This window comes from Pinus tabuliformis, chromosome J (genome assembly GCF_031772625.1).
Source record: "Pinus tabuliformis cultivar Carrire ecotype Pingquan chromosome J, CPIR1, whole genome shotgun sequence".
NCBI lineage: Eukaryota > Viridiplantae > Streptophyta > Pinopsida > Pinales > Pinaceae > Pinus > Pinus tabuliformis.
The window spans coordinates 1,240,573,530-1,240,599,528 of NC_142295.1; the positions used below are offsets into that span (position 1 = coordinate 1,240,573,530).

The window sequence follows — 25,999 nt, forward strand, 5'->3', positions numbered from 1 at the left end:
TGGAGCCTACAAAATAATTTTTCTTAAATTGTACTTTCATTTTTATAAGTGTCATGCCTCTTATGTTTTATTATTGTTTTTTATTAGTTAAATCTTTTGTAATATATGTGTTTTTGTTTTGTTGTTCGGATCGATTAATCTCTACTTCATGGTTTTAGTTTCATGATTTTATGTAAAATGTAAAATCAGGTCTTTAAGTATTTTTATTACTTAGATTTTGGAATCTGTTTCAGAAATTTTTATTTTGTTATAGAAAATATTGATAATATATGACTGTGAATTATGGGCTCGCAATATCTATGTCTCAAAATGGAAAGAAATTGAGAAAATCCAAAAACTTATCTTAAACAAGTTCAAAATAAAAAATTTGGTTCCTTATGAGATAATGCTGAGTGAAACATGAGAAACTTGGATAGAAGCAATTTCTATGGTGCTTCTTATAAGATATTGAAAAGGAATTGAGCAAATGGGAGTAGGTAGATGGCCTAAAGTTGTATTCAATGAAGATGTGACTAAAAGAAAGAAAACAAGATGAGATAAAACAACAAATGGTTGTAAAAATGGGATATCTACCTCAATGTATGTCCCTCAAATAGCGAGTTAAAAAAATTGTTATGGAGAAGTTTCATAAGGTTAATGGGGAAAAGAGTTTGGAAGAAAGAAGAAGTACTATGTTGAGGAATTCAACCCCACTTGTGATCTCCAACAAAAATAGTACATTGGAGCTAGCATTTAGAAGAGAATAAAGATTCTTATTACTCAATTAAGAACTAACTCACATCACCTTCAGTGTGAAACAGGATGGTGGAAAAGACTGAAAAAGTTTGGGAAGAATTGGTGTGTAATTTTTGCACTTCTGGGGCAGTGAAATCGGAAAAACATTTCATTTTGGAATGTGATGCTTTCAGAGACATCAAGGACAATTATGACAATATGTTAACATTGGTCCCTTGGCATTGTCTTTTCAGTGACAGGACTGTTAAAATCTCTCTTGGCATTGTTTTTTCAACGAGGGATTGTGAAAAGGTTTGGCCAACTCATCATCAATTTAAATAAGAAAAGTAATGAATTGAAAAAGGTGAAAAACAGGGAGGCTGGTGGTCCCATAGACTATTTTTGGTTTAATAGACATTAAAAACATGATTCATTTATAAATACTTTTATTCATAGTCCAAAACAGAAAGTTAAAATTTATTTAAAATTCTAAAAAAATACTTTCACTCATAGTAAAAAAATAGAAAGTTGAAATTTATTTAAAATTCTAAAAAAAAAAGTAAAGGGTTGTGATTTTACATCAGCCAAAACAAATTTATTTAAAACGGTAATATGGGTTGTTTTATCAAAAAATTGATAGATAATGTAAAATATCTATATGACACATATGCACATTTCATTTCAATTCATCCCTATCCATTTAATTTGTGCTTTCCATTTCTCCATTTAATTCGTCCATTCATTTATCTCTCTGACTGTCCATTCAATTCAATGGAGTGTAGGGTCATGTAGTGCAATGTAGTGGAAGGCCATATATTTCAAAGGCAAGAGCAATGTCAAAAACCTAAAAATTTGCACACCCAAAAAAACTAAGGAAGAAAATGAAGGAGACACTTTAGAAATTTTATTTTGTAGATGGAAAGACCAGTAAGATATATAATTATTATTAATTAGTCCTCTCTAAATTGGTATAACAATTAGATCTGAATGTGAGTAGTGTCATTGTTGAGCAGACCCTGCGAGAACACAATAGCTACAAGAACTCCATTATTCTTCTCACCGTCTTATTCATGGAACCTACTTGATATTTTGACCATGCCATGTTGCAGGCATGATTCACCTTTGTCTCCTTTGAAATGAACTAATAACGATAATCTTACATCACTCTATTGTTTCTTCATGATCATGGTTGGACACATCAACACCATTTCTCATCTTTCACCTCCTAATCTAGTGGATTTATAAATTCCCTTGCTCGTGCACCTACCATAGAACATCATCTCCAAATATTTTAAACCCTTGGATTCATCATCTCATAAATATTGATTCCACTCTTACTAGAGAGTCCAAACCAACCAAGGATTTGATACCACATGAAAAGTTTAAAAATGAATGGAAAAATAATTAGCTAGAAATAACAAAACACAAATCATGTACACATAATTGCACAAAAATTCACCTTTGAAAACCCTTGTAGAAAAAACTCGCTAAAGAATATCTTTAATCCTTTGATTAAACATAGCCAAGTGAGATCGTATTTCTCACCTCATTACACATTACAATGGACTATCCCTAAGCCGTTTAAAGGATTCATTACATGTAATCCAGAAGCTCATTACCATTTATCACCAATACCATATGCCCAAAACCACCATTGATGACCTAATGACTTTGACTCTTTCACCTTTGTCTCCTTGAAATGAACTAATAACGATAATCTTACATCACTCTATTGTTTCTTCATGATCATGGTTGGACACATCAACACCATTTCTCATCTTTCACCTCCTAATCTAGTGGATTTATAAATTCCCTTGCTCGTGCACCTACCATAGAACATCATCTCCAAATATTTTAAACCCTTGGATTCATCATCTCATAAATATTGATTCCACTCTTACTAGAGAGTCCAAACCAACCAAGGATATGATACCACATGAAAATTTTAAAAATGAATGGAAAAATAATTAGCTAGCAATAACAAATCACAAATCATGTACACATAATTGCACAAAACTTCACCTTGGAAAACCCTTGTAGAAAAAACTAGCTAAAGAATATCTTTAATCCTTTGATTAAACATAGCCAAGTGAGCTCGTATTGCTGACCTCATTACACATTACAATGGACTATCCCTAAGCCGTTTAAAGGATTCATTACATGGAATCCAAAAGCTCATTACCATTTATCGCCAATACCATATGCCCAAAACCACCATTGATGACCTAATGACTTTGACTCTTTCACAAGTAATGCTTAACTGAACACTAGCAACCCAACCAATCTTAGTTTTTCCTATATCCTCTAATAAATCAATTCAAAAGGGGTTCTTTTGTAAGAGAGGGAGAGGATATGGAAGAAAACATTTGTTATGTAAAATGATAAATGGTATATAGAGCCATCATACTAAATAATGTTTTCCTAAATCATGTTTTAGAATAATTCAATGTTTATGACATCCCACACCAAATGTATCAGTGAGTGTATTCTTTCTTGGGAAATTCAAAACCTATTCAAGCATATAACTATAGTGATTTAGGGAGCATGCCAATGTTAATTTTTGTCGTAAGAATAGTTGATTTGTATGGCCACCTTAGGGGCTATGAAATTGATGTGAATTCCCTAAATCATCTATTAATACAATTTTATACTAATTTCAAAGAACCTTTCACTACTTTAATGATTTTTCAGACATCTTCCACTAAAGTCTACCTTTATGGTGACATATCCTTATTTCCAATTTTTTTTGCACAATACCCTTTTTTATGTGGTTCATGGACCCAAGAGATCAGTGTCGACTACATCCACAAAATATTTTATACTAAGAAGATCCACCTGAACGAATCACTTCTTGTCGACTTAACCACTAAGCCTAACCCCAAGAGTGTCGTGAGAATTGAAGCCATGACCTCTTAATAGCAAAGGTGATTTAACAACGAGGACTCGACCAATTGAGCTCTCCCTTGAGATGCACGATAATACCTATTCTATAATCATGATGGACAACTTTTATTTCTTATATTATAATGATTTAGGTGTCATATCCACTTTAGAAAACATCAATACTTTGCCCTAAATTTTATAAAATGTTTATATTTATAACAAGTTCTATGAAGTACTTTTCACTTTTTCTTCTAAATTCATATAGGAATCACCTTCTACCATTAAAAACTTAATGGATGGTCTAACTATTCTATGATTTGGCTCTTTTTGGGCATATTGTCTAACAAATTTTACCTAAAATCCAAGAGGTATTTGTTGGAATAACAAGTTTGAGGTATATAGTTTACATAATGTAATTTCTCGAGAAGGATTTCAAGGTGTTGAATCCATTTATACATTCAAAAATTTATTTTAAACAAAGAAAAATCACAGTCTTGCCAAAAACTATATCGCCAAATTTTAGCAAACACACCCAAAATGTAAATTAGTTGAATAACACCAAAACTGACTATATACAATATGTGTTAGAATTTCTAAAAACATAATATCTATTGGTACAACTATAATTATTATCTTGTTATTTATGATAACGTCTAGAAACATAATATCCACTAATATGTTCCAATTTCGGTCTTATTCTTTATAATGATCCTTTGTGCTATCTTATATCATTTGGGATTTGTGGTGATACTTTGTGCTATCTACATATTGTGGTGATACTTTGTGCTATCTACATATTATGATATTTAGCTATAATTTATATCTTGTTATTTATAATAACATCTAAAAACATAATATCCACTAATGCAACTAGAATTTCAGTATTATTTTTTATAATAGTCCTTTGCGCTATCTTATATCATTTAGGATTTGTGGTGATACTTTATGCTATCTACACATTGTGGTATCTACATATTTTTTTTAATAGGAGATTTGAAATTTTAATGCATTGTCATTGGTCATTAAATCTATATTTTAAACTAAAATATTCTTGATTCTTTGATCATCCACGTCATTCTTTATCATTCATCTATGTACATTAGATGGCTGCACGTCATTCGGCAAAGGGTTTGTTTCATTTCTTTATGGGAATTGTCCTGTACTGAACATGTAGTTTTCTTGATCTAGATGACAATTTTCTATTTTTTTAATATCACTACTGAGTCAATGGTAAATAGGTTTCTATTTTTTTAATATCACTACTGAGTCAATGGTAAACCCGCGGACGACTTGGAAGGAGACTTCTCATTTCACCATCACAAACTTTAAACTTTAACTGTCAAGTATTCGCGAGAATGTTGATAAAAATGTCAGATATTATATCTACTGAAGGTGTTTAAGAATTGATATCTATTATAGAGTTCTAGTGTTTCCCCTGTAATGCTATGTTCCGGTGGAACAAGAAGCATGCGGTTGTTGATGAAAATTCCAGGGAAGCAGCCCCAACGGATTACGATTAGGGCTGACTCTGGACATGTACTTACCTCTGGTCCCATTCGAACGTGACCTTTGCTAAAGAAAGTGACAGATTCAAGCTCTGCATATGCAACTAGACTATATCCAGATGTGAGTGACGATCGACTGGCCATTGCAAGTTACGGATTTATCCTGATTCATCACACGCGAGAATTTCCTTTATCGCTATATCTCAATAATTTATGTTAGTCAGATTTCTGTTGTTTCTTTGTAGATTTTGGTGAAATGATTTAATTCACCATTGAAATTTTCAAGGTTAGTGTGAATGCTATGAAAGAAATATCATATATTCATATCATCCTGCTTTGAAATTCCATGCATCAAGACAAAGTCTCCCTTCGTGCCAATCGCTGTTTCTTTGAATTTGTGGCAATTTCATTTTCTGTGCTTTAATTCGTGGCAAATCCGTAGCGATTGGTAACAAATAACTGGCCACTCTGCTCAACTGTTTTTTCATTCTGTGGTGTAAGTTCAATGGTAGGTGCAAAAGAGGAGCTCTGTGCTGTGGCTCTTCTGTTTCCAATCCTGGCTATCGTGTCCCATGGAAGTTATAGCACAGGTTTCTCTTTCCCATCGTTCGGCAAGGACAACAGCAATCAGTTGATATACATGGGAAATGCTTCCTATAATTCTTCAGACGGTTACATCGATCTCACTTCATCGCCGAACACTACATCCGGTGCCGACGCATATTCTCACATGTATTACAGCATCGGAAGGGTTCTTTACCGTGAACCCATCACGGTCTGGCCAGCCACATTTACGACCACCTTCAACATCTTCGTTCAGAAAATCACTCTTCCTGACGGGCTAAAGAATTTCAATGGCGATGGTCTGGCCTTCATCATGGTCCTCAACGACAAGCCTTTTTTCCCAGACAGCTATGGATCATTTCTGGGAATGTTCGATTCATCCACAAACGGAAACACATCGAATCAGCTGGTCATCGAATTCGACACCTTCAAGAACGAATGGGATCCGAATGACAACCATGTAGGCATAGACACCAACGGCATAATATCCAACGCCACCGCCGATCTCGGTGAAAACGGCATCGACATCAAATCGGGGCGGCCGATAAGGGTACAAATCCATTACGATGGCTGGAAGAAAACCCTGCAAATATTTGCCGCCTATGCAGATCGACCAATTTCGTACTCGGTCATCTTAAACCGCACAATCGAGCTATCAAGCACCGTTCCGCGATCGGCCTACCTGGGATTCTCGGCTGCAACCGGGAATTCTTTCGAGATTCATCGTATTTTGGACTGGAATTTCAGTTCGGAGATCTTGCCCGAGTGGTCTCTGAACATACCCCCAATTGGTGGAACAAGGTCAGAGAGGGGGTCAACAAGCCGGGGACTGAAGATCGGGCTCCTTGCCAGTTTCATTATCCTCGGGGCCGTGCTGCTGGGATTGTCGGCATGGTTCGTCGCTAGAAGTAGAAAACGGAGAAGAAGTGCAGGTCCAGGATCGATTTCAGGCCGGCTTTTCAGCGGGGATCTAGCGATGATGGAGGGCCGATTGATGGGCTCACCGTATGCTCCTCACCGGTTCTCCTACAAGCGTCTCTCAACCGCGACAAAGGACTTCAGCGAGACGGAACTGATCGGAACAGGTGGCTTCGGGAGCGTTTACAGGGGTACCTTAGAAGGCCCGTACGGGACGGTGACACTAGCGCTGTGAAGAGAATCGCTGCCGGGTCGAGACAGGGAGAACGAGAATACATCTCGGAGATCAGCACCATAGGACGCCTTCGACACAGGAATCTGGTACAGTTACATGGTTGGTGCCACGAACGCGACGAGCTGCTGCTTGTCTATGATTATATGCCCAACGGGAGCCTCGACAAGGTCATTTTCAGGCAGCCAGCGGATAAGCTTCAGGATCAGAATCAGCCCCATCTGAATTGGGCCCGGAGACACAGAATCTTATGCGGGCTGGCTTCGGCGTTGCTGTACCTTCACGAAGAATGGGAGCAGAAAGTGATCCACCGAGACGTTAAGCCCAGCAACGTTATGCTTGACGGAGACTTCAATGCCCGTTTGGGTGACTTCGGCCTCGCCCGGCTCATTGAGCACGACGACACATCTCCGGCTGTCTCCACCAAGTTAGCAGGAACGCCTGGCTACTGGGCGCCAGAGTGCGGTTACACCGGCAAGGCCACTTCGGAGTCAGATATTTACAGTTTCGGGGTCGTCATGTTGGAGGTGGTAAGCGGCAGACGGGTGGTGGAGCAACATCCGCTATCAGAAGAGGAGAATTTGGTAGATTGGATATGGGATCTTTACGGGCATGGAAGAGTTATGGAGGCGGCAGATCCGAGATTGAATTGTGATTTTGAGGAAGATCAGATGGAACGAGCACTGATTTTGGGACTTGCTTGCTCGCATCCTGATCCCAAACTGCGTCCTTCGATAAGGCAAGCGCTGAATGTTCTTGTAAACCCCAATGAGCGGTTGATCTCGCTTCCTTCTTCGAGGCCATTGGCTATATATGTCGTTTTGCCACCATTAGCTGCACTTGATTCTCGCTCTACTTTATCCCGTTCAACAGATGTTAGCGCCGCGGCTTGTAGTAGCAATGGAGTGGCTTCAGTGCAGATTCCACTCTAAATTATGGTAAAAAGGGATGAAACTCATCATCGGACTGAATGCATGATCATCATCTGACACAGCATCTGTCCCATGGCATCTTATGCGGGCTGGCTTCAGCGTTGCTGTACCTTCACGAAGAATGGGAGCAGAGAGTCGTCCACCGGGACATTAAGCCCAGCAATGTTATGCTCGACGGGGAATTCAATGCCCGTCTGGGGGACTTCGGCTTCGCCAGGCTGATTGAGCATGACGAAACGAATCCAGCGGTAACCACGATGCTGGCGGGGACGCCGGGCTATGTTGCGCCAGAGTGCGGCTATACTGGCAAGGTGACTGCAGAGTCCGATGTTTTCAGCTTTGGGGTCGTTCTGTTGGAGGTGGCAAGCGGCAGGCGAGTTGTGGAGCGAAAGCCGCCACTGTCAGAGGGGACTTTGGTGGATTGGATTTGGGGACTTTACGGAGAGGGAAGACTTATGGAGGCTGCGGATCCTAGATTAGATGGGGATTTTGAGGAAGAACAGATGAAACGAGCATTAATATTGGGACTAGCCTGCTCGCATCCAGATCCCCAGATGCGTCCATCAATCCGACAAGCGCTGCAGGTTCTGATAAACCCGGCTGAACAGATGATGGAGCTTCCTTCTTCAAGGACGTTGGCCATCTATGTAGTTTTGCCATCAAACCAGGGGCTTAATTCTCGCGCTGCTTCTTCCTATTCAAATGTTGATCATCCGTTGTCAGCCACTACCGGCTCCGCTTGCGGTGGAGCCGGCTCCATTACAGCCTCCACCCTCCATTATGGGAGATAGAGGTAATACTTATCACAATATGCATGCGGTGATGTTAATTAAATACAAACATAGCCAGCAGCCGAATTTTATGGCATTTTAAAAGGATATATCGTGAAATTTATTTATATCATGTACATATCGTTGAATCGAGGGCAGTGCTGACGGTGTATGAAGAAGCAGATTACTTGTTATTGGTTCATGTTGCTTTTAACTACTAGGATAGATCTATTAACCCATCCAGAGAAAGAAGATGTAAAACCCTGGGGAAAATTAGATGTGCTGATCATTTTCTATGCATGACAGTTTAAAATGGTGATGAATCTAAAATTCATGCCGTTGTTTTAAATATTTTCTGGAAAACTGTCCTTTATTCAATAATTGAATTAAAGTGATCGTTAACGTGGTGCTTGTGACGGTAATCAATAAGCTTTGAGGGTCCTGTTTAGTTTTGAGGCTGCTAATTTTATGTGCAGTGGAACCTACCAACTAATTTTTCTTTTTATTGTACTTCCGTTTTATAAATGTTAGTTAAATCTTTTGTAATATAGGTGTTTTTTCTGGTGTTGGAATCGACTGTTCTTTACTTCATGGTTTTAAGTAAAAATGTATAATTAGGTCTCTAAATATATTCCTTGTATTTTCGAAATTGTTTTAGAAATTTTAATTTTGTTATAAAAAAAAAGTTTAGTGTTAGAATTTCACATCAGTTAAATATGTTTTTGATCTTGAACAAGTTTAAAATAAAAATTTTGGTTCTTTATCACATAATGTTGAATGAAATAGGAGCAACTTTCATCGAAGCAATTGCTATGATGCTTCTTATAAGATATCTAAAAAGAATTGAGCAAATGGGAGTAGGTAGATGGCCTAAAGTTATATTCAATGAAGGAGTGACTGAAAGAAATAAAACATGGATGAGATAAAACAACACATGGATGAAAAAATGGGATATCTACCTCAATGTTTGTCCCTCAAATAGCAAGGAGTTAAAAAAAATTGTTATGGCAAAGTTTCTTAAGCATATATGGGGAAAAATGTTGGGTAGAAAGAATAAGTACTATGTTGAGGAATTCAACCTCACTTGTGATCTCCGACAAAAAGAGTACATTGGAGCTAGCATTTAGTGGAGAGCAAAGATTCTTATTGCTCAATCAAGAACTAACTCACATCAACTTCTTTGTGAAATAGGATGGTGGAAAAGCCCTGAAGAAGCATTGGAGCTAACATTTAGTGGAGAGCAAAGATTCTTATTGCTCACTTAAGGACTAACTCACATCAACTTCAGCGTGAAACAATGGTGGAAAAGACCTAAAGAAGCATTGGAGCTAGCATTTAGTGGAAAGAAAAGATTCTTGTTGCTCAATTAAGAACTAACTCACATCAACTTCAGTGTGAAACACAATAGTGGAAACGACCTAAAAGAATATTGGGATGAACTGTGTGTACTTTTTGCACTTCTAGGGCACTGAAATTGGAAAAACATTTCGTTTTGGAATGTGATGCTCTTAGAGATATCAGGACAGTTATGACAATATGTTAACATCGGTCCCTTGGCATTGCCTTTTTAGAGGAGGGACTATTAAAAAGTTTGGCCAGCTCATCATCAATTTAAATAAGAAAGTAATAAATTGCAAAAAGTGAAAAACAAAGAGACTGGTAATCCCATACACTATGTTTAGTCGCATTGACATTAAAAACATCATTCATTGATAAATACTTTTACTCAGTCCAAAATAAAAAGTTAAAATTCTAAAAAATTAAATAGCCAAAATAAATTTATTTAAAACCCTAACACTGGCTGGGTTGTCCATTTGTGCGTTTCATTTCTCCATTTAATTCATCCGTGTTCATTCAATTATCCCTCTGACTCTTTATTCAATTCATTGGAGTGTAGGTCCGTGTAGTGCATTGTAGTGGAGGGCCATATATTGGAGAGGTAGGAGCAGTGTCAAACACCTAAAATCTTGGATACCCAAAAAAGCTAACAAAGAAAATGAAGGAGACACATTAGAAATTGTGTTTTGTAGATGGCAAGATCAGTAAGATATATAATTATTATTAATTAGTCCTCTCTAAATTGGTATAACAATTAGATCTGAATGTGAGCAGTGTTGCTATCCAGTAGACCCTACAACAATAACTGCTTTTAGTTCTCAGATCCATCACCATTCTTTTTGTGTGGTATGAATTATTGTTATATTGAATTTTGTGAATTAATGCTTTTGCATATAGGGCCACTTTAATGTGACTCAGCTTCTGGGATCTGTTGTTACAGATCGATACAGAGAGGTAGTGATTCTTGAATGCAGTTACTAATCATAGGAAGCCATATCTATGTATGCTTACTTATTGTTCTTAATCTGTCTTGCCTCAAATTTGCGTGATGATTGGCTTGTCCATTAATCTAACACTGTTGGAAGTTTGACAACTAATTATGTAAATTTGGGTACAATATGTTAATCAGTAACAAGTTAGTTTTATACCGAAACATCGGTTATGTAACTGAGGAGGCTCATATAAAACTGATGAATTCTTGAACTATTGTATGGAGAATCATTTTTATTGATTGAATAAAGATTCCAATCCCTTGCCCTGTGGATGTTTCCTTGACACCCTGTCAAGGTTTTACCACATAAATCCTGTGTTGTTACTTGTGTGTGTGAATTCAGTTTTCTAGTCAGTTTCCTTCTTTCTTGGTTAATCTATAACTGTATATGCCTTCTTTCTTGATTGATTAGTTACTCATTCACGTATTCAAACTACAATTGGTATTAGAGCAAAGGAGTTGGGTTGAGTTGCAGGTCTTGGAGAGCGCTATGTAAAATCCTGGTAAAACCATGTGTTTTTTTTTAAGTCAGAAGGCTGAGGAGACGTTGCATTAGACGCTGGTGAAGGAGGTGAGATGCATCAGAACGCTGGATCATTGAAGCATGTTATTAATGGCCTGCTGCGGACGTCGAGGAGTGGAACCCGCGTACTGTCCAAAACCTACGTGTGAAGGGAGATTGCTGCTCTGTCTAGCGTGTTGCCAATACAATCCAGAATCTGCGTCTATTCTCTGAGGGGAGGCCGTGAAGACTAGAGCGCATTTGCCAAACCCTCTGCCCTGCATTGGATCAAAGTGTGACCTCTGCGTGCTGGAGCAGAGGCATGTTTTTTTTTTCTCTACGTTGAGAAGGAGTACGCTACCAGTCCACATCTACGTGAGGTAGAGCCATCTGTGTGAGGAGGCCATCTACGTTGAGGAGGAGAATTCCCTTTGCGTGTATTCTCTAAAGGGAGGCTCTGCCGCATGAAGGCGCAGGCTGCCTTTGTGTGGGAGTCCCTGCATAATTGAGTGTGTGGCCCTTTGCTGCGTGAAGGTGCCCTCTGCCCTCTACGTGTATTCTCGTGAAGGGAGGATTTTCTGCGTGAAGATGCAAGCTGTCTCTGCATGGGAGCCACTGCCCTTTGCATGCATAGAGCTGCGATGAAGGTCTCTGCGTGCTACCAGAAGTGCTGCGAGAACTATGCCTATTTCTGGCTTGGAGGTGCTGGAGAAGACCTATGCGTGCTGGAGCATAGAGGAAGTGTGTTCTGGAGTAGAGATCGTGGAGTGCTAAAGCCGCGCTGGAGGGCGTAGCCTGTTGCTATCTTTGAATACTGCTGCCAGAATAGAGCCTACGTGCGGCCAGAGGCCTAGCTTATGGATCTGGGTAATTTCTGTTAAATTTTGAGAGAAATCTTTCCAAAAATTTGTGAAAAACAAAGGGGTGGATTTGTTTAAATTGAAGGAAAAAAAATCAAAGGGTTTTTTCCATTAAATTGAAGAAAAGAAAAAAAAGGATTTGAAATAAATATATGTTGAATTGGGGGAATTATTTTTTTTTGCAATTTTTTTTTAAAGAAAGGAAAAATATAGACCCTAGTTGAAAGATTGAACACTGAAACCCTAAAAAAAAATGGATAAGATGTTGAATGCAAAATTTGAATTCACCGGTAAGAGCAATTTGACTCTTTGGAAACTGAAAGTTAGGGATCTGCTTGTGCAACAAGGGTTGCACAAGGCATTGGATGGGGCAACTAAGAAACTTGCAACCATGACTAATTCAAACTGGGAGGACTTGGATGCTTGAGCTCTTAGTACCATTAGGTTATGCCTGGCAGATAAGGTTCTCTTCAACATTGTTGAAGAGAGTACAACTTCAGGTTCATGGGAAAAACTGGAAAAACTCTATATGACAAAGTTGTTAACCAATAGAATTTATCTGAAAAGACAACTGTACAGTCTTCGAATGAAGGAGAGTTCAAAAGTTGCAGAACATTTGAATGTTTTTAATACACTTATATTCCAATTAACAAATATGTAAGTTAAAATTCAGGAAGTAGACAAAGCTATAACCTTGATGTGTTCTCTGCCCGAATCATGGGAACACTTTGTAACTTCAATCAGCTTGAGCACCGCTAATTCTTTGAAATTTGAATCAGTTGTGGGAGCTCTCTTGTCTGAATAAGTATGAAGGAAATCCAGTACTGAAATAGCTGCATTAGAAGCCATGATAGCTAGAGGACGATCAATGGAAAGACGAGAAAAAACAAGGGGGTCTTCCAGATCTAAATCGAAGGGAAAGAAGTGTAAGGCAAAAGGTTGGCACTGTAATAAAATTGGACACCTGAAGAAATACTGTTGGAAACAAAAAGAATCTGTTAACCCGAAGAAGGAAGCGAATCAGGTCAATTCAAGTATGATAGACGAAATTTTATCTACTGAATAATTATATATGATAGATGAATCTTCACCTAAATGTAATGTCTCTCAGGGTTCAGAAAGCTGGCTGTTAGACTCTGGTGCTTCTCATCACATGTGTCCACACATAAATTGGTTTACTTCGTATGAAAATGTAAATGGTAGTTTTGTGTTTATGGGAAATAATGTATCATGTCAGACTGCTGGGATGGGAAATATCAGGATTAAAATGTATGATAACACAGTTAGAACACCAACTAGTGTTAGACGTGTACCTGATTTGAAGAAAAAATTGATTTCTTTGGGAGTGTTGGATTCGGATGGTTATAAGTTTACAGGTCAGAATGGCATGCTGAAAGTCTTTAAAGGCGCCCTAGCTATGAAAGCAGAAAAGGTAGGAAATATTTACAGACTCAAAGGAAGTACTCAGGTTAGTGAAGCAGCGGTTGCGTCAGAAAAGGAAGAAGCAGGTACTCGTCTATGGCATCAACGATTGGGTCACATGAGCGAGAAAGGTCTTCAGATATTGATGAAATGTAAATCTCTTCCCGACCTGAAATCTTTGAAGTTAGATTTCTGTCAACATTGTGTGTATGGAAAACAGTGTAAACAGAAATTTAAAACTAGAAATCATAATTGTAAAGATATTTGAGACTATGATCTCTGGGGACCATCTCCTGTTGTACCATATGGAGGTGCTCTTTATTTTTAAACATTTATTGATTATTTCTCCTGTAACGTTTGGGTATTTATGCTAAAAGGGAACTCTGATGTATTCAATGTCTTTAAACAATTTAAAGAAATGGTAGAGAAAAGAATAGGAAAATCAATTAAATGTTTAAGAACTAACAATGGTAGTGAATTCACTTCAATAGAATTTAAACAATACTGTAAAGATGAAGGAATTATTAGACACAAAACTGCGGTTTATAATCCTCAACAAATTGGTATTTCTGAACGTATGAATCAGAATCTTATGGAAAGAGCTAGAAGCATGATCAGCAATGCTAACTTGCAAAAGGAGTTGTGGGCAGAAGTAGTATCCACTGCTTGTTATTTAGTTAACAGATCACCTTCAGTAGTAATTAATTGTAAAATTCCTGAAGAAGTTTGGATAGGTCAGTCTTGTGATTATTCACATTTGAGGATATTTAGTTGTAATGCTTATTCTCTTATTCCTAAAAATTAGTATTCAAAATTAGATCCAAAATCGAAATGTTATGTTTTTGTTGGGTATGACTATGCAGTGAAAGGATACAGGTTGTGGGATCCTACATTGCGGAAAATAGTCATTAGTAGAGATGTAAAATTTGATGAATCTTCTCTTTTAAAATCAAATGTTGAAAGAATTGAACAGGAACAGGTATCGCCAAATCAACAAGTTTAGTTGGAGGCTAGAACTTTTGGTGACAGTTAAAAGGAAGGAGAGACTTCCAGATAAAAAGGTGTTGAAGATACAAAGGAAGCTGTTGAAGTTTCTGAACTAGTTCAAGTTTCTGAACCAGTTAAGCAACTAATCACTCTAAGAAGCTCTACAAGGGAAAGAAAAACTCCCAAAATGTATGAAGATTCTGCTTCATCTTTTGCTTTGATTACTGAAAATGGGGAACCTTCTTGTTATCAGGAAGTAGTAGATGATACAGATGACTAAAAATAGAAAATGGCTATGAAAGAAGAAATGGATTCCTTAGCCAAAAGCAATACTTGGAATCTTGTATAACTTCCTAAAGGGAGAAGTGTTGTTGGATGCAAGTGGGTCTAAAAACTGAAACAGAAAGTTGATGGAAGTATCGAAAGGTATAAGGAAAGACTGGTAGCAAAAGGATATTCTCAGGTTGAAGGTATTAATTTCATGAGATTTTTTCTCTAGTTGTAAAACTTATTTCTATTCATACTGTGTTGGCACTAACTGCATTACTTAACCTTGAGTTAGAACAGTTAGATGTTAAAACAACTTCTCTACATGGTGATTTGAATGAAGAGATATATATGGAACAACCAGAAGGTTTTGTACAAGGTTGCAACAAAAGATTAGTTTGCAAACTCAAGAAATCATTGTATGGTCTAAGGCAGTCTCCCAGACAATGGTACAAGAAGTTTGATTCCTTCATGGTGAGCCAAAACTTTATTAGAAGTGAGTATGATCATTGTGTATACTTCAAAAGTTTCAATGGCATATTCATTATCTTAGCTTTATATGTTGACGTATGCTTATTGCAAGCAAAAGCATAGAAGAGATCAACAGGTTAAAGGCTCAACTTTCTAAGACGTTTGATATGAAGGATCTTGAAGCAGAAAAACATATCTTGGGATGGAGATACACAGAGATAGGAAAAATGGCAAGTTTTAGTTATCACAATAGAAGTATGTGGAGAAAGTACTTGAAAAGTTCTGTATGAACAATGTGAAACCTGTTAATGTTCCATTAGCTTCCCATTTTAAGCTTTCTTTGGTTTTGAGTCCTATAACTGATGAAGAAAAGCAGTATATGTCTCATGTACCTTATGCAAATGCTGTAGGCAGCTTAATGTATGCGATGGTATCTACAAGACCTGACATTTCACATGCAGTTGGAGTTGTCAGCAGGTTCATGGAAAATCCAGGTGAAGAACATTAGCAAGCAGTGAAATGGGTGCTTCGATATCTAAGAGGCACAAGTGACCATTGCATCATCTTTAGTGGTGGTGAAGGGTCAGTCTGTGGATATGTAGGATGCTGATTATGCAGGTGATTTGGACAAAAGAAGATCTACTATAGGTTATGTCTTTACTCTTGCAGGTGGAGCAATTAGTTGGATGTCAAAGCTTCAAGAAATAGTTGCATTTTCCACTACCGAAGCTAAATATATAGCTGCTTCAGATGCCAATAAAGAAGCAATCTGGTTAAAGGGTCTGCTTGATGAGATTGGAAGGACACAGGAGAAAGTGAATGTACTTTGTGACAGTCAAAGTGTCATTCACTTGGCTACAAATTGTGCTTATCACAACAGAACCAAGCACATTGATGTAAGGTATCATTTTCTGAGACATGTGATCGATGGCGAAAAAGTAGCTCTTCAAAAGGTCCATACGCGAGAGAATTGTGTAGACATATTCACAAAGCCAATTATAGTAGAGAAGTTGTGATGGTGTTTGGCTTCTCTTGGCTTGCATAAAAGATGATGAATGGGCATGGGCAAGGGATTAGGAAAATTGTTGTCCAGGTGGAGTTTGTTGGAAGTTTGACAACTAATTATGTAAATTTGGGTAAAATATGTTAATTAGTAACAAGTTAGTTTTATACCAAAACATCGGTTATGTAACTGAGGAGGCTCATATAAAACTGATGAATGCCCAAACTGTTGCATGGAGAATCATTTTACTGATTGCATAAAGATTCCAATCTCTTGCCCCGTGGATGTTTCCTTGACACCCTGTCAAGGTTTTACCATGTAAATCCTGTGTTGTTACTTGTGTGTGTGCATTCAATTTTCCAGTCAGTTGCCTTCTTTCTTGGTTAATCTATAACTGTATATGCCTTCTTTCTTGATTGATTAGTTATTCATTCACCTATTCGAACTACAAACACATGCATAACATCAATTTGTCGGTATGTGTAAAATTTTGGAACTAACAATGTATCGGTTTAATACAACAATTTCGGGAAATCACTTGGCTTCGTGAGTGATCAGCGTGAACTTGCTAGCTCAGCTTGTAGAGTCTTGACTTTACCGTAGTGTAATAAATCTTACCAGTAAACAAAAATCATTAATGACTTCATATAATGAAAAACTATATAATTAAATTTTGAAAAAAATTATATGATCAAATTTTGAAAAATTTAAAATATAAAATAATTAAAATGTAATAAAATTTAATGGAGCTGTTTTTAGTATAATTTTTTAATTTTTTATTGTTGGAATCTGGTGGAAAAAATTGAGGTGAAATCTTGGTTTGTGTTATTTAAACTGGTTTTTGATTGCATATATATTCAGCACGCTGAAAAATCTTTAGGGCATTTGGATTGTGCATGGGATAATCATCAAATTGTGATTTCAATAACTTCATGCCAAGTTTTAATGAAATTAAACTAGAAAAACCCACCGGAAAAACTTCCAAAAAATCTCACTAAAAATAAGTCGAAACTAAATATCTATATTACATACTAGAATTTATAAAACCTTAATATCCATTCATCCAACAACAATTTATATCCTATTATTTGTGAAAAAATTCTAGAAACATAATATCCACTCAAGAAAAGACAATATTTATAATGCTGCTTTATCTGATCTTCTATCATTTAGGACATGATTAAGCATGTCTAATGTCTTTTAATTAACATTTTTAGTTTATTCTTCTACATTTCCATGTCCATAGATTTTTGGAAATTACCTTACATCACCGTATCAATAACAAAGGCATGAAACATGTTTCATGCTAATGTCAATTAATTGATTTGTGAGGATCAAAACTAAACAAAGGACTATAATTTAAGTGATGTACAATTGACCTCATAAAATAATCAAGGTCATGAATATGGCATATACTCAATGTTTTCATAAATGATATTTTTAGATTAATTAAATGTTTGTGACATCTCACACCAAATGTATTAATAACTATTTTTATTAGGAAATTTAAAATTTATTTAAATATATAACTTTAGTGATTTAGGGTGCCATTGTTAATCTATGCAGTAAGTTTAGTTGATTTTCATTTTCACTTTACGTATTAATAACTATTTTTATTAGGAAATTTAAAATTTATTTAAATATATAACTTTAGTGATTTAGGGTGCCATTGTTAATCTATGCAGTAAGTTTAGTTGATTTTCATTTTCACTTTACGGGTCATGACTTTGATGTAAATGTCTTAAATAATTTTTGTAGTTATTTTTCACTCAAGTTTATTTTTATGGTGACATGTTTTTATTTCCAAATTTTATTCCATAATAATATTTTTTTCTTTCTGTGTGGTTCACGGACTTTTGAGATTAGTGACCACTATGTCCACAAAATATATGTATGAGGAAAATCCACTGGAATGGACCACTTCCCCTTGGCTCAACCATGGAACCTAATTCCGAGAGTGTCGAGAGAATTGAATATGTGACCTCTCAATATAAAAAATGCGTTAATAACAAGGACATGACCAATTGATTTAGGTGTTATATCCACTTTAGAAAACATTAATACCTTGTACTAGAACTTCTAAAATGTTTATATTTAGACCAAGTTCCATGAAGTAATTTTCATTTTTCCTTCTAGATCCATATAGGAATCACCTTCCACCACGCAAAACTCAATGTATGGTCTGAGTTCTATTACATGCTTTGGCTTCTTTTTGGACATATTGTCTAGTAAAATTTACATAAAATTCAAAATGGATTGGTTGTAATAACAAGTTTGTGTTATGTAGTTTGCATAATATTGGTGCTCGAAAGCGATTTTAAGGTGTTAAATCCATTAATACATTCAAAAATGTATTTTAAACAAAGAAAAATAATAGTCTTGCCAAAAATTCTATCACCAAATATTAAAAAAAAAAAAATCCAAAATCTAAAATAGTTAAATAACACAAAAAATTAGTATTTGTAACATGTGCTAAAATTTCTAAAAACTTAATACCCATTCATACAACTAGAATTTATATCTTGTTATTTGTGATAACATCTAGAAACATAATATCTACTCATGCAACTAGATTTTTTGTCTTATTCTTTATGGTAATGCTTTTTATTATCTTATATTATTTGGAGTTTGTGGTGATACTTTGTGCTATAAAATTTATATCATGTTATTTGTGATAACATCTAGAAACATAATATCTACTCATAAAATTTCTATCTTATTTTTTATTATAATGTTTTGTATTATGTTACATTATTTGTGGTGATACTTTGTGCTATCTATATATTGAATATTATTATTAGTATTTGTAATAACATCTAGAAACATAATATTTAATCATGCAACTAGAATTTATGTTTTATTCTTTTTAATAATGTTTATTATTATCTTACATCATTTGTGGTGATACTTTGTACTATATGCAAGTGATACTTTGTACTATCTGCATATTGTAGTGATACTTTGTATTATCTACATATAAAATTAGAATTTTTATTATGTTATGATTTATTATTAAAGTTATATTTTAAATTAAATATTCTTGATTTTTTTTTTGTTAATCCAAGTGATTCCTTATTTTCCTTTTGTTCCCTACTTTTCTTTAGGCTATCTTTTTTATGAGGTCCATCATAAAAGAATTAAGAAACCTCTATCCTACATTCAGAGGTAGGTAAATGAAATGGTATTTGTCCAAGGCTTTGAATGTTGAATTCTATCTTTATTCATAATGATGCTAGAATGGGAAATGCAATCTAGTTCATTTCTCATTTTAGTGTAAAATCGTTTTATATAAACCCTTTTTCCGTCATTTTGATTGATACGGAAAAAATAATAATAAAGCACGAACATGTTATTATAATTAATATAATATTTTTTTCATAGTTTGCACATTTTTATACATGTATTTATTTAATAAAACAAAAAATGTACATTTTAATTTAAAAAAAAAATTAGGTAATATTTAATTTTTAAATAAAAATCAAATTTTTTTAATAACTTTTATTTAATCAAATTATATATATTTAAAAAATTAATTTAAAATTAATAAATATATAACAATATTGACTATAATTTATTAAAATAAGCGAAATGCACAATGAAATGGAAAATAACTTGTTAAAATAAATCAAACTATTAGAGCATGCGGAGAACACTAAACATCACGTTTGTATTGAGGAGGTCTGTATTATTGCTAAGGTCGTAGATGACGGTTGGAAGATTAGTAGTTGCTAAATCCCTGCCCTCTCTTCCTAGTCGTTTCTTCCCCCTCGCCTTCTGGTTGGATGTTGTTTCCTTTTTTCGTTTCTTTAATTTTTTCGGTTAGCTAGTTTCTTTCTCCTCGTCCTCCACCCCCTCAACTAATGACTTGAACTAATTATCCATTTCCTTTCTCTTCCCCTAATTATCATGTAGTGAAGTTTCTAACATGTTTTCTTTCTCCTTAATTCCTCTATGATTTTTTAGTCTTTTTGGAATTCTCTCTCATTTTCTTTTCCTTATATTTATTAGATATTCCTTTTCATAAATAACTTAATGGGTTAAAATTATCTATTATAGATAGCTATTGATCTAAAATTTAGATTTAAGTAGAAAGTTCAAGTTTACATTAGACAACTTAATTAATAATTTTATAATATCAGATCATGGCTATAATATTATTATTTTAGTTATATTAAGGATAATAATAAATCCATACTATTATTAATATTTATAATCCCTAGATCTATTAATATATTAAACATAAATATGTTAACATTTTACTCAATTATTATTATTAATATTCCCTAGATTTATTATTTTTAACACAAATATGGTTAACATATTACTTAAATAATAAACAAAACCAACAAAAAAAAGTATTAAAATAATATTCATATGTAGCATTTCATAAATTTATCTTTCTAGATTTTAATGGCATCCAGAACATTATATATATATATATATATATATATATATATATATATATATAACCTAATAATACTTGAATAACTATTTATCTAATAATATTATTATAATTAAATAATTTGATCAAATATAATATTAGTCCTGGTCCCCATCCCTTTGACCAGTCCAATTGGCTAGTCAAATCTAGCCGTTTCATGGTCAAATATAGTCGTTAGTCCAGTCTAGTCCGATATAGCCGTTTTCCAGTCAAACCTAGTCATTGGAAGATCTGATTTCCCTATTTAACATGTAGCCATGATCTGATTCCTCAAATTTTCCTAATGATGAACCACACTCGTTGGTTCAAAACACGTCGACAAATGTATTATCATGTGATTTACACCAATTTTTTTTCTCATAAAACTTGATATGGATCACAAAATCCTCAATTGAACAAATAAACCAAACTTTCAACAATATTGATGTTGACAATGATCTATGGGAGTAGTCTTTTGGACTATTCCGTTCTCTTTTTACATCGCATCAATTACTCACCATTTAGAACATAGATCACACAACAATTTTAAAAGTGGATATTATTGTGCAATTACCATGAGAAATTCAACTCTTCATCATCAATGCATAGTACAAAAGTTTACAGTTATCCTTTATCATTCATGTTTATCAAATGGTGGTAGGTGATCAAACAAGGGGTTAATTTCATTTCTTTATGAGAACTGATCTATTTTGAATATGTAGGTTTTTTTATATAGGATATATATATATATATAATTGGGTGAATACACGTTTTTTATTGGAATTGGCCACTTTAATATTTTTTCTAATTAATTTTTTTGATTAGATAGTCTAAATTGAAAGATAACAGTATATTCTCATCATTGCCACTACATTAATGGATGAAATTCACACCATTAAATTTCTTGCATATCTAAATCACTTTTTTAAACCATTCTTAAAATATTTTTTTACAAAACATGATTAAAAATCTACCATGCCATTTTTTGATTTCCATCTATCAAGATTAACACGAAGTGGAGGGATATGGGAAGATGAACCAAGCTAAAAAAAAGAAACTCAACAACTCTGCATTTACAAAATTACAGTGAAAATTTAGTATTCTACACTACCGATTAATAGCCACGTATCTATCATTAACAATCAATACATATTATGAGAAAGAACATTATGCTATAGTTATGAAAGTTCTTCCATCCTATGTTGTTGTTAGCAACGTGGCACATGGGCTTTTCAAATTCCCTCCTATTACCATTAAACAAAATCCAAAAAATCACATCCTGCTCGATTAAAAAATACAAACAATCAATTACAACAACATGGTACTGGGTTATGAAACGACTTCTTGAGCTCAATAAAATAAAATAAAAAGACATTCAAAATATCTAGGAAATTGGTTCTTTGTAAGCAAGATTTTGTTCATGAACATTCTGGATCATATGACTACCTTCTAATAGTCGCTTGCCATAGGGAAGATTAAGATGGATCATAATGTTGAAGCAAAATATAATACCTCAAGCAAATATTAAGGACGATCATACCGCTACCCTCTCTATCCATCTAGATTTTTTGAATATTAAGATGGATCATAATGTTAAAGAGAAGATCGTATTTGAAGAGCCACCGTTGGGAGATCCAACTAATGGGGTTGAGACACCCAACTAGACCGCATGACCCAGAGGAGCTGAAGCCACATAGATTTGTTTGCAATCTAAATTCACTGTAAGTGAAATCTCCCTATATTTCCATGATTGAATACATTTTTTTGAGGTTATATTTGAATATTTGTTTGCACTCTCCAAGTTAAAATCAGTGGGAATTTTTGTGCGGAGTCCTTTTATGAAATGGAAATAACTTTAGAAATTTTTTCCTAACCATGATTTAATAAAGGATATATTGACCCGATGAAGATGACATTGAGAATGAAATATAAGAATATGGAAACCTCCCTCATCTTCTTTGTAATGAAGAGTATACCCTAATTGGTGCTTTGTGATGGAGTAGGTCCATACGAGTATAGGTGAACCAATTTCCTATTTATTGGAAGGTTCTCTATAAATAATCTTTAGCTTTGTAATTAACTGTTAAATTGTTAGTCAAGTAGTAAACCATGGATTCAATTGAGAATGAAATATAAAGTTTATGTGCAGCTCGCTTGACTTCCCTGCAATGAGGATGGTACACTATTGGTGGTGCTTTGTGTCAGAGTAATTCTACACCAGGATTTGGTTATCAGTTTTTCTTAAATTTGTCTACCAATGATGTTTCGCTTTGTAATTAACTGAGTCAAATTGTAATCATAAGGTAGGTATCTACCTGAGCTTGATGCCCTTCTCTGAAATGAAGAAATACCCTTATTGGTGTTTTGTGTCATAGGAGGTATATATGGGGATAAGTGAACTTATAATCAAATTTTTTTCTAAAAACACGTTATTTGATTAAGTTTATAGTTTAAGTAGGTTTCATGTATGATAATGTATTTCTTTGTAAAATATTGTAGGTTAAAATCCAAAGGAATAGAGTACATTGAACTTTGTAGTGAGTAATTCTTTGTATGAGAAACAAAAGAAAAGTGTATTATAACTCTATAATTATTTTTTAAATTATATGACATTATAATTAACCATTAAATTGTAAATTAAATTTTTGTATGATATGTATGTTTTGATTTCGAGAAAAGATTCTGCACAAAAATTCTTGTTGATTTTATCTTTGGATATGGGAAACAAATATTCAAATTTGAACTCAAAATTGTATTAAATCAGGGAATACAAGGAGATTTCACTTACAATGAATTTCAATTGCAACTTAAGCCATGTGGTTTTATGTTTTTGATTCAAAATTTATCATGTAAATTTAAAAATTATTTATAGATTATTATACAAATTTAGTTTTATTTTAACAGTTATTCACATTCATGAGACATCATAAATGATCATATATAAAAGAACTTAGAATAATGCTTACATTAGTATATATGTAGGATTGTGTTTTTGGTTGTTGGAGTTTTGTTAAGAAATTTTCTCAACAATATTTTCTTTATTTGGAATTTTTTAGATTTCATGAGCACTATTTTTGTGTGTGATTTGTGTACCATGATTTCTTTTCTAATTTATTTCTTGATACCAAAACTTCTATGAGCTTGACTTCCTCAGAGAAGGCCCAAGTAAGATGGAAGAAATCTAAGTTTTTTTTTTTTTTTGTTTCATGTACATAAATATGATAGTGTGTGAGTTTTATTTGCGGTGTGACTACATGAGTTTGCTGCGTGAGAATTTCCTTTTGCTACAGGCTTTTAAAGTCAACTAAGCGTCCTATTACATTCTGCGAAGCTTGCTGCACCCTTGATCGATCCACTATTCGTTTGTTACGTTCTGTTGTAAACAACCTTGAAGAGTTGCAGCATCCGCCAGTGCATTGTTTTGTATTCATTGCTCCGTCTAAATTTGGAGCGGATAATTGAAGCTTTCGTCTCCACTGTCAAGTGGCTTCCATTGAATCCATTAAAGAGGACAGAGGTATGTCGATGGTCCTAGTTGGCCTGTGCAACTATAATCCTCTCGGAAGCTATAAGGAGGACGTAGTTCCCGTCATCGATGTGGGTCCTTTGTTGGATCAATGTAACCCTTATGCAGCTTGATTGGCGGAAGTTGATGTTAGACGGCCCAGAAAGGCCACACTGACATTTCTCAAAGAGAAAATTCACACCATTGGACTTGTTAAAATGCGTTTTTGACTTTTACTCGAGGGATAAGCCATGCAATTCATTTAAGCTGTGTTTGGATGCAACATGGATGCCGACAATAACGTCAAGACCTGGGCAGTGAAGCAACAATAGTGTAGTAAATCTGCTGCAAGGTTGGGACAACATTACAATAGTTGGAGCCATGCTTTACATTAATCTTATGTGGCACACAGTTTGATAGCCACTGGTCCAATCAGTAAATTGCACATCAAATAATTTGGCTGGCCAGCAATAGAACGAGTGTGTTGATCTAGTTATAATATTTTCATTAAAGAAATCACATGTGCACTATTAAAATCACGATTTTTTTTGGTTTGTAAATCGGAAGGGGAACCAATTAATAATCAGCTTAATATAAATAAATTAGTAGTTCTCTTTGTTTTTCGGTGCAAAGAGAATTTATAGCTAATTTGATTGTATGAATTTGTTATTTGTTGATGGATCTTGTTGTGCTTCATGCTTCAAGAACATAAGTTACAGGTTATGTTATGAGATCTATGTGTGTAAAAATGTCAGTTGCATAATTCACTACTAGATACAGTTCATTATCGAGATTGTCTTTTGGGAGATCGAGAAGCGTCAATTATAGAAAGTTCATCAAAAATGGTTAGAGGTGATTATGTCTTAAACGAGTTGAATGGAAAGCTCGAAGATTGTGGTGATGAAAACAGTCTTGTCCGGGAGACTTCAGAGTGGGGATAAGTGTTGTGGAAGACTAGTCAGACATATGTGACATGTGAATTGTAATTTTTCAATTTTTGTATTAATCTTTGTAATGATGTAATGTAAGCGTTAAAGGGGCGGACTTGGAATAATGTTTACATTAGTATATAGGTAGGATTGGGTTATTGGTTGTTGGAGTTTGGTTGAGATATTTCCTCAACAATATTCTCCTTGTTTTGAATCTATTGAATCTCATGAGCACTATTTATGTGACTTGTAATTTGGCTTTGAAGGTAATATACGAATTAATTTATTTTTTTTGATGTGTGTACCATGACTACATAGAAAATGAGTTTAGATGAATATACATTTGAGAAAACATGGAACAAGATTCTTATCAATGGAGATTTACCCCCATCTACCGTGGAGATTCAGGATTTATAAATAGGGATTGTTACTACACCACGGAGCAACACCATGTCTTACCAATACCACATGACCAACAAACCATAACTCATTTAATATTTTAATATTTTTTAGGTTTATACTATTAATGTATTGATGTATTAATATTAATTTATTCATGGTTTAAAATTTATTAATGATTTATAATGTATCAATATTGATGTATTGATAATAATGGATTATATTGATGTGTTAACGGTTTATAATGTATTAATATTCTTTATGTTTACAGTATTAATGTTAGGGCTTAATGGTTGACAATGGTCCATCGTCTCTTTGCACAAAAGATTGTATCAAAATGAAAATCAACCATAGCTAGACATCAAATGACATGTTTATCAAACAATG

General features: G+C 34.6%; 2 pseudogenes; both read left to right on the forward strand.

Moving 5' to 3' along the window:
- The first annotated feature begins 5,294 nt into the window (after positions 1-5,294).
- Positions 5,295-7,748, forward strand: LOC149231683 (L-type lectin-domain containing receptor kinase IX.1-like; annotated as a pseudogene).
- Positions 7,749-7,786: 38 nt separating this feature from the next.
- On the forward strand, positions 7,787-8,949 carry LOC149231684 (putative L-type lectin-domain containing receptor kinase S.7 pseudogene; annotated as a pseudogene).
- Positions 8,950-25,999: the final 17,050 nt, after the last annotated feature.